The sequence below is a fragment of the Sinocyclocheilus anshuiensis genome, unplaced genomic scaffold (assembly GCF_001515605.1).
Source record: "Sinocyclocheilus anshuiensis isolate Anshui unplaced genomic scaffold, SAMN03320099.WGS_v1.1 scaffold32, whole genome shotgun sequence".
In the NCBI taxonomy this organism is placed as follows: Eukaryota; Metazoa; Chordata; class Actinopteri; order Cypriniformes; family Cyprinidae; genus Sinocyclocheilus; species Sinocyclocheilus anshuiensis.
In genome coordinates this window covers 377,901-386,307 of record NW_015554060.1, presented here as the reverse complement: position 1 = coordinate 386,307, position 8,407 = coordinate 377,901, and the positions used below count along the sequence as shown (strand labels likewise).

The 8,407-nt window shown below is 37.3% G+C and overlaps 1 protein-coding gene across 2 annotated transcripts in view; it reads left to right on the top strand.

Moving 5' to 3' along the window:
- The window catches only part of hspg2 (heparan sulfate proteoglycan 2), a 117,974-nt gene that overhangs the window by 25,096 nt on the left and 84,471 nt on the right, over positions 1–8,407 (top strand). The window lies entirely within an intron of this gene.

Below are 8,407 nucleotides of genomic sequence, written 5' to 3'. Positions count from 1 at the left end.
TCATACTATTTAGGATGGATAGTACGAACATTGGGATGCAGGGCCAATTTAACCCTAATGATGTAAACGCCTAGCGACATAAAATTAAAGCATGCTGAGATTGATTAGATGGTAAACGTATACAAATATACGCCAAAATGAAGCAGTCAAGCCTTTTTACTAAATAAATCTACACAAGTTGTGCTTAATGTCATATCTAATGATGTGTATTGAGATATTTAATATGACAATAAATGTAGCCTAATTTGGTTATGATGGTTAGATGTCTTTTTTCTTTTTTAACAATCATAATATATTGTAACTGTCGTGTCTTGCTCACTTTTCCGTGAACAACTGCGCCTAAATCATAACTGGGACTAATGAAATTCAATAATAACGGCAATCGCATTTAACAGTAGGCTAAAGGCTCATATTTGAATATGTTCTTTTCATTTATTAAGTATTATAAGCGTGTTTTTGATGTGATTTAGCCTATGCACATTTGTCCGAAAGCAGACTCGTGCAGGACTCTGCTTTAAACTGCTTTGCGTCTCTCCGTCAAATAACCTCACGTGCGCGATGCGTCATTTACAGGTATTTCTCTAAACCGCCGGCGCCACACAGCTCATATATTTTTCCGCCAAGGGGTGAGAACTTAATGATTACTAAAACGATTATTATTTTTTGATAATTATTATTTTATTTCAGTTAGTTTTTTAATAACTGTTGTTAGTTTCGTTTCGTTTTAGTTGTTGAATTATTTTGCCGTTTTTATTTTATTTCAGTTTACAAAATAGTTTTTTCATCAGTCGTTTTCGTCTTAGTTTTAGTTTTCGTTTACGAAAATAACCTTGATTGCAACTTCCTCAAATCATAATCTCCAAGACCCTGTTTTACAGCCAGTACTAACGTCCATTTCACTTAATCTGATTCTAAGTGGACAGTGCTAAATACAGATGTAGTAAAGTGTCTCAAGCATTTTGCGATGGAATCACTCAAGCCATACATGGTGGTAGTTGAAAACCCATGTGACCACATAGCATTTGTAGTGTAAGTGCTAATCAGCCCTAATGAATCCTGGACAGGACCGCTTACCTACCTATCAATCATCCATTGCACTAAAACAAGAGCTTTACTACCAGGTGTAAAAAGTAATATTGACCACTTGTGACCAGGTCACCTGAGACTTTAATACCAGGTGCAAACAGTGCTTAATTGTGTCTTGACCTTTCCTTTTTCACAATGCCGATTCTCCCATGCAAGCCTGCACAGCTGCTTATTCACAAAGCCTGGTTCTGAGTAACAAGCCTGGAGATTGGTTTGACGCTGAGCTGGATGACTGCTCAGATGTGCTCATTGTGATGGAGCCACTCAATAGCGAAGGGAAGCTAAAAAGAGTCTCACTGGGAAGGGATGTTGAGAGAATGGAAAAGACAAATAGCAAGGAAACCTGATTGTTTAAACAGTGGCAGAGCGAAACTCCCAGCTCACAGCTTCGATTTCAGCATGGGAAACAGCTGCGCTGGGCACATTAGGAAGCATGTATGTCAAATCTTGCCCAGCACTCATTGGAATGCCTTTGGGAGTCCTCGCTCAATCCCAAATGCATGCTTTGGGTCTACGTGGGAACGCATGCATGACCTGAGGGAAGAGTTCTTGTTGCCAGAAGTATGCTGTCAGCCTTTGTCCATCTTTTTCTTCCCCTAAGCCCATATGGAAGACCGTAACAACTTGTTTAAGAATGTGCCTCATCCATTTAGTACCGACTTGGTACCGAAATACCGGGTCTTTTGACAACACTACCACTGAGTATGCTATGGTTAAAGTGACTGAGGCATGTGTTTGCTGAGAAGGTTTGGTGTCAAATCCTGTCCAGAGTGCTTTGTGTAGTTGAAGGGTCTCTTTCATCATGGTCTTTATTCTAAAGGTGCTCAAGCTGAGGTTTAGTGTCAAAATTGGCAGCTTATCATCGCCTTGCATTCTCCTGCTCAGAGAGGTTAACTTGCAGAGGAATCTCTGTTCCTACCTGTATGCCTTTTGATATTTCTTTCACTTGCACATTCATATATTTTTCCTGGTGTCTTATCTCTGTAGTCATCCCCTGCCTGTCAGATGGATGTTTTTCTATAGCCCCTGTAGATAATAGGTGTAGAAAAAGTGAATTTCACTGCAACTCCCTCATCATTCACCCTAGCACTGTTCCAAAACATAGTGAGCTGCCTGCTTGGGTAACCATTGCTAACCATCATGGAAACTCATAAGTGACTGATTTGGAACATTCTACATAGGCAGAAGCTCCATCTCCATTTCTACATAACCACCATGAAGAGCTTGATGTTAGCATGTTGCTAAGCTAACAAGCATGATACTCTGAAGTAATTCATAGCATACCTAATTATTATGTAAATGTCCATTTTTATTCACGAGGTATTTTTTAGAAGTTTCTTGTCTGCCATTTTGAGTTTATTTTTCCCTGAGCTCCTCCCAGTGATTGCATGAAGGAGATGTCCAGTGTTTCCTTATAATTTGGCTAAAACAAGATACCTTTTAGGTTTTGACTAGGTTTTGGAACAGTGCACCATTCAACTATTCACTTCTACCTTTCAGTTCTTCTCAAGAAAGGAACATGGCTAAAAGTAGTGCAATATCAAGAGAGGAAATGCATTTTATGATAGGAGAATGGTAATGGAAATTTGCTAGCACTTCTGGCCCTGCAGTATACAGTGAGTTGTTTTATGGAGGTCAGGAGGTTTGCCCTCCGGTCTGCCTGTATCAGGCTGTGCTTTGGTGTTCTGACTCAGATGAGGGTATAAAGTGCATATCTCAAGCTTTCACCTACTTACCGCTCTACAGTTTACATTCCATTTGTGTGTTTATAAGAACCGACATCCCCTTTACGTCTATGAAATCCTTACGTAATACAGTGTTGGCAGGTCCAGGTTTCATGTACTGGAACTTATTGCCACTCCGAAGCATTTTATTCAATTTTTCCATTGCCTTTCAGATAACTTGTCAGTTCAGTAGTCAAGAGTTTGTATTGTCGTCAGTATTACTTGTTGAATTAACAATCAGTGTTGTATTGCAGTAATATATATTTTTGACAGCACTTTGAAAGGGAAACATGTTGCAAATATTGATTGCAAAGTAGGTAATTGCAGAGTTTTGAGTCATTGCTGCAACATCTGCTCTCCAATGCGAAGAAAACCAAAATACTAAAATCCTTTTCTCACGCTGTACTCGTAAGGCCTTGGAAATTGGACGTGGGTCTGATTGGGGGTTAGAAATGCCAGAGAGGGGTGTGTGTGGGAGAGGATAAGCCTCCAATACTCTTCAGCAGTGCACATCTGTCCTTTCTAGCCATCATTATTGCTCTTTGGAGGCTGAGTGTGAGTCACTCATTAGAAGTGTGGAAGTCCAAGCAAACTGGCCAAGACCATCTCATTCCCTTTGTATTCCATTTATGTAACCCTTTTCTCTCAGCTTATTAATTGTCCATGGGCATAGATATGGCAAATTTGGTTTCTTGCCTTGTAAACAGCAGCTGGGTAAGGCCTAGAGTAATCTTGAGGCTTTCCACCAGGTTCAAACATCTTTTGCAAAGCGATAGACTCTAATGTTGCGCTTTGTCTGTTTCTTTGCCGTTCCTGCAGAACAAACTGTTGGCATTGTGAATGGCATGATTGGAAAGTAAACAGTGGGATTCCTTTGACAGTTAAATGCAGTATGTGTGGCATATATATATATATATATATATATATAATTTAAACTTTAATTTTTGGGTGAGCTATACTTTTGACATTTATACCCTGTAATAATAGTCAATAGTTAAGAATCAATTTCAATGGTAAATTCTTTCATACTGTAGTGATTTTTTTTCTTTAAGTGGTTTGTTTCCTTAAGTTGTGCTAAGTTGTGTGTCTTATCTGGTGACAATGAAATTGACACACATACTTTTTCTAAGTCTTTTCACCAAAAATATGCTGCATTACAATTATGGATGACAATAATGACAGAGAGTCTCGTTTTGGGAGGACTCCATCCCAAGGGACATGGAAGCAGGCGATGGTTCCACACCAAAGGTTTGCTGAGCAGATCCAATTGAAAGAATTTTGCCAGTCAGCGCTTTCCCTTTGAAAAAGTTCCAGGATTGTTGTTTTAGAGCAGGGGTGCCCACACTCGGTCCTGGAGGGCCGGTGTCCTGCAGAGTTTAGCTCCAACCCTAATCAAACACACCTGAAGCAGCTAATCAAGGTCTTACTAGGCATACTAGAAACTTCCAAGCAGGTGTGTTGAGGCAAGCTGGAGCTAAACTCTGCAGGACACCGGCCCTCCAGGACCAAGTTTGGGCACCTCTTTTTTAGAGTGTTCAGTCAGGGGAGAAAGGATTTGGAGGGGAGATCAAGTTATTTGTTTGCAGGATCCATTTAAATGGGAGCTGCGGCCATGATGGAGATGCAGGGAAATGGGAACTGGCGGGCTATGAAGACCGAAAATGCCAAATGTAACATCTTGCCAAACACGTATACAAATGTGAAGATGAAAACCGGGGTGCAAAAGAGACATGATTTTATAAAATCATCAAAGCTTTTGTTGCTGACCAAAGAAGAAGTGAATAAGCAAAAGGCACTTCTGGTTGAGTTAAATTTTCTGCTAACTATGCAAAATGCTTCCAGAGAATCCATGTATAAAGTTAATATGTTCATTTATTCATAATTAATTTTTTATTTAAATTAAAATTTACACTTCCATTCAAATGTTTGGGGTTGGCAAGATTTTTCTCTTATCTCTTATGCTTACCTAAGCTTTATTTGATCAAATATACAGTAAAACAATTTAAAATAACTGATTTCTGTTTGAATACATTTATTCATTTTGTTGGCAAAGCTGAATTTTCAGCAGCCTTTACTCCAGTCTTCAGTGTCACATGATCATTCAGAAATCAGAAGTCATTCTAATATGCTTATTTGCTGCTCAACAAACATTTATTATTATCGGGTGTTAAACGGGTTAAAACAGGTGTTCTGCTAAATATTTTTGTAGAAACTGATATATTTTTAGCAAAGGTCTAAAATTTTAGTCATATGACCCCTTTCTTTAAAGGGGTCATATGACATTGCTAAAAAGAACATTATTTTGTGTATTCTTTCATAACGAAACACACAGCGTCTCCACAACATGGCGGCGGCAACAATACTACAGCGAGAATCAAAGTTACGCCTTCTTTCTTTGTGTGAACATTTGGGTGGTGTTATGCAAATCTTCCCACATCATGACGTAGACATGTGGGGGCGTGTTAGATCGAGCCGTTTTAGGTAGGCGTGGTTGACTACAAGTTTGAGTACAAGTTATCAATGTCTATTTGACAAATTGTTTGGTTAAATTTTACTTTGACTAGAGGAGTGAAATTCTTATAAGCTATTTAGTGTTATGAAATGCTAAACAATATTAAAGGTGCAGTAGGAGATCTTGGAAAATGCTAACTTTAGCCTGATAGCACTGAACGCAAACGTCCCACCCTCCCTGCAATCGCCGTCCAAAGCCACGCCCCCTGAACGCATAAATGCACACAGATCAGACGACCAGAAACAACATTACTACAATACATCAGGTGTTATTCACCGGTGAGTAAACTTCATAGTACAGTTAGTAAAAGTACTGTAAGGAAGGAAGATCGGGTTGTTGATGTTTGCCTGCCATTCTTGCTCTGTCTGCACAGCGTACGTGAACGTGCTGATGATGTATCGTGTCTGCGCGAACCGGGTGCGCAGAGGTATGCTAATACATACGTTGACAGGCAGGTAGGAAAGGACGAACATTTCTTGATCCTACGCCTTCCACAGAATATATAAATACAGATAAATACATTTAGACCACTTAACTTAATGATTGCTATCGGGATGTGAAGAGTCTTTCAACCATCATAACAATAAATGTTTCTGAAGACAATCACCTATTGCACCTTTGAACATGTTCCTTGGAAATCATGCTGTAGTTGATAATTTCAGAGTTTTTATTTTTGCTGTTATATCTGATTTTTATGACCTCTCATGGGTGTGACGTTAATCTCTGCATGAAAAAGTACTTCCTCACTAGTACCAGCCCTGTGCTATTTGGTTAGGGTGTTACAGTACCAGAGGTATGGAGGTAAAAGGTGTTCACCTTATATCTTTGTTCACCAATTATATGTATGTATATATGTATGCATGTATGTAATGGAGTCTCTTGTGCTCATCAAGGCTGTATTTATTTGATCAAAAATACAGAAAAAACTTTAATATTGTGAGATATTTAAATTTCTAATGTTGGTTTTCTGTTTTAATATACTTTAAAATATAATTAATTTCTGTGATCAAAGCTGAATTTTCAACATCATTACTCCAGTCTTCAGTGTCACATGATCCTTCAGAAATCATTCTAATATGCTGATTTATTATCAGTGGTGGAAACAGTTGTGCTGCTTCATGTTTTTTTGTTGTTTTTTTTTTTTTTTTGGAAACATACTTTTTTTTTTATTCTTTTATGAATAAAAAGTTAAAAAGAAAAGCATTTATTTAAAATTAAAATCTTTTCTAACAAAATTAGTCTTTACTATCACTTTTTATCCATTTAACACATCCTTGCTGAATAAAAGTATTCATTGCTTTCAAAAAAAGAAAGAAAAACATTTACTGACTCCAAACTTTTGAACGGTAGTGTATATTGTAACACAAGATTTCCATTTTAAATAAATGCTGTTTTTTATTTTATATTCATAAAAGAATCCTGAAAAAAGTATCACAGGTTCCAAAAAACATGAATCGGCACAACTGTTTCCAACATTGATAATAATAAATAAATGGATTTCTGAAGGATCATGCGACACTGAAGACTGGAGTAATGATGCTGAAAATTCAGCATTGCATCACAGGAATAAAGGCGGAGAAACGAGCGGCGATTTCCATGATCTCGGGGGGAAACAAACAGGAAAACAATAGACTTTTCAAAACGAAAAACAAACACAGAGAGAAGTGGCACCACTTACTGTTTTGGTCCGGTATTCTGTCACGTTGCTACTGTGAGGGAGCGCGGAGCGAGGAACGAGGAGACGAGGAGTACATCAACAATGAGATTGTAATGACATCAAGGGAACCAGGAAAACACACGTAGCAGGAGAGGTATACACATACAGACATTCAATACCGGACGACCAAACAATGAAAAACACAGGGCTTAAGTACTCTGAACTAAATGGGGAACACCTGTAAATAATGACATAATAAACATAGGAAACACCTGGGACAAATTAACCTAATCAGGGAACAGGAACAGGAAGAACAAATAAGGGCATAAACATAACATGGAACACGTGGGGAACAAAACACAACACAAGACAGAAACAGTGTCTGACACTAATACACTATTGAATTATTAGACTGTGACTCATATTCAGGGGCGGACTGGGGCTAAAAAGTAGCCCTGGACTTTTTGGCACAGAGCGGCCCACCACACCATAAACCCACCAGCTCATTAGAGCTATTTTTAACACCACTTACTAACATACAAATACAACACAATACAGAAATATATTTTTTTAATTATTATCAGTAACATTAATGAATGACCGTCATACTTCTTTACATTATAATTTGTCTTTCCTGGTGTAGCCTATATGGCAATTTGTAAATAATATTTTTTACACATCTCTTAGAGGGACAGTTTAATATCACTAAAGTTAAATGCCTACCATAATATCAGTCCATATAACAATGCTCTGCTCTGCTCTAGAAGACTTGGAATGTGCAAAATGTGGACTGTTTTTATTGTGCCTTTCAATTGCTTAACAAGAGTTTTTTTGTTGTTGTTGTTTTTTTATACATGAAGAATTTTGATGATGAAAAATACAGTAAACTGTAATATGTGAAATATATAAAGTTACAATATGGAATACAATTTAGCTGTCTTCTATGCAAATATGTAGTAAAAATCATTACTCATTACTCCAGTCTTCAGTGTCACATGATCCTTCAGAAATCATTCTAATATGCTGATTTATGGTGGAAACAAAAGTTAAAAAGAAAAGCATTTATTTAAAATTAAAATCTTTTCTAACAAAATTAGTCTTTACTATCACTTTTTATCCATTTAACACATCCTTGCTGAATAAAAGTATTCATTGCTTTCAAAAAAAGAAAGAAAAACATTTACTGACTCCAAACTTTTGAACGGTAGTGTATATTGTAACACAAGATTTCCATTTTAAATAAATGCTGTTTTTTATTTTATATTCATAAAAGAATCCTGAAAAAAGTATCACAGGTTCCAAAAAACATGAATCGGCACAACTGTTTCCAACATTGATAATAATAAATAAATGGATTTCTGAAGGATCATGCGACACTGAAGACTGGAGTAATGATGCTGAAAATTCAGCATTGCATCACAGGAATAA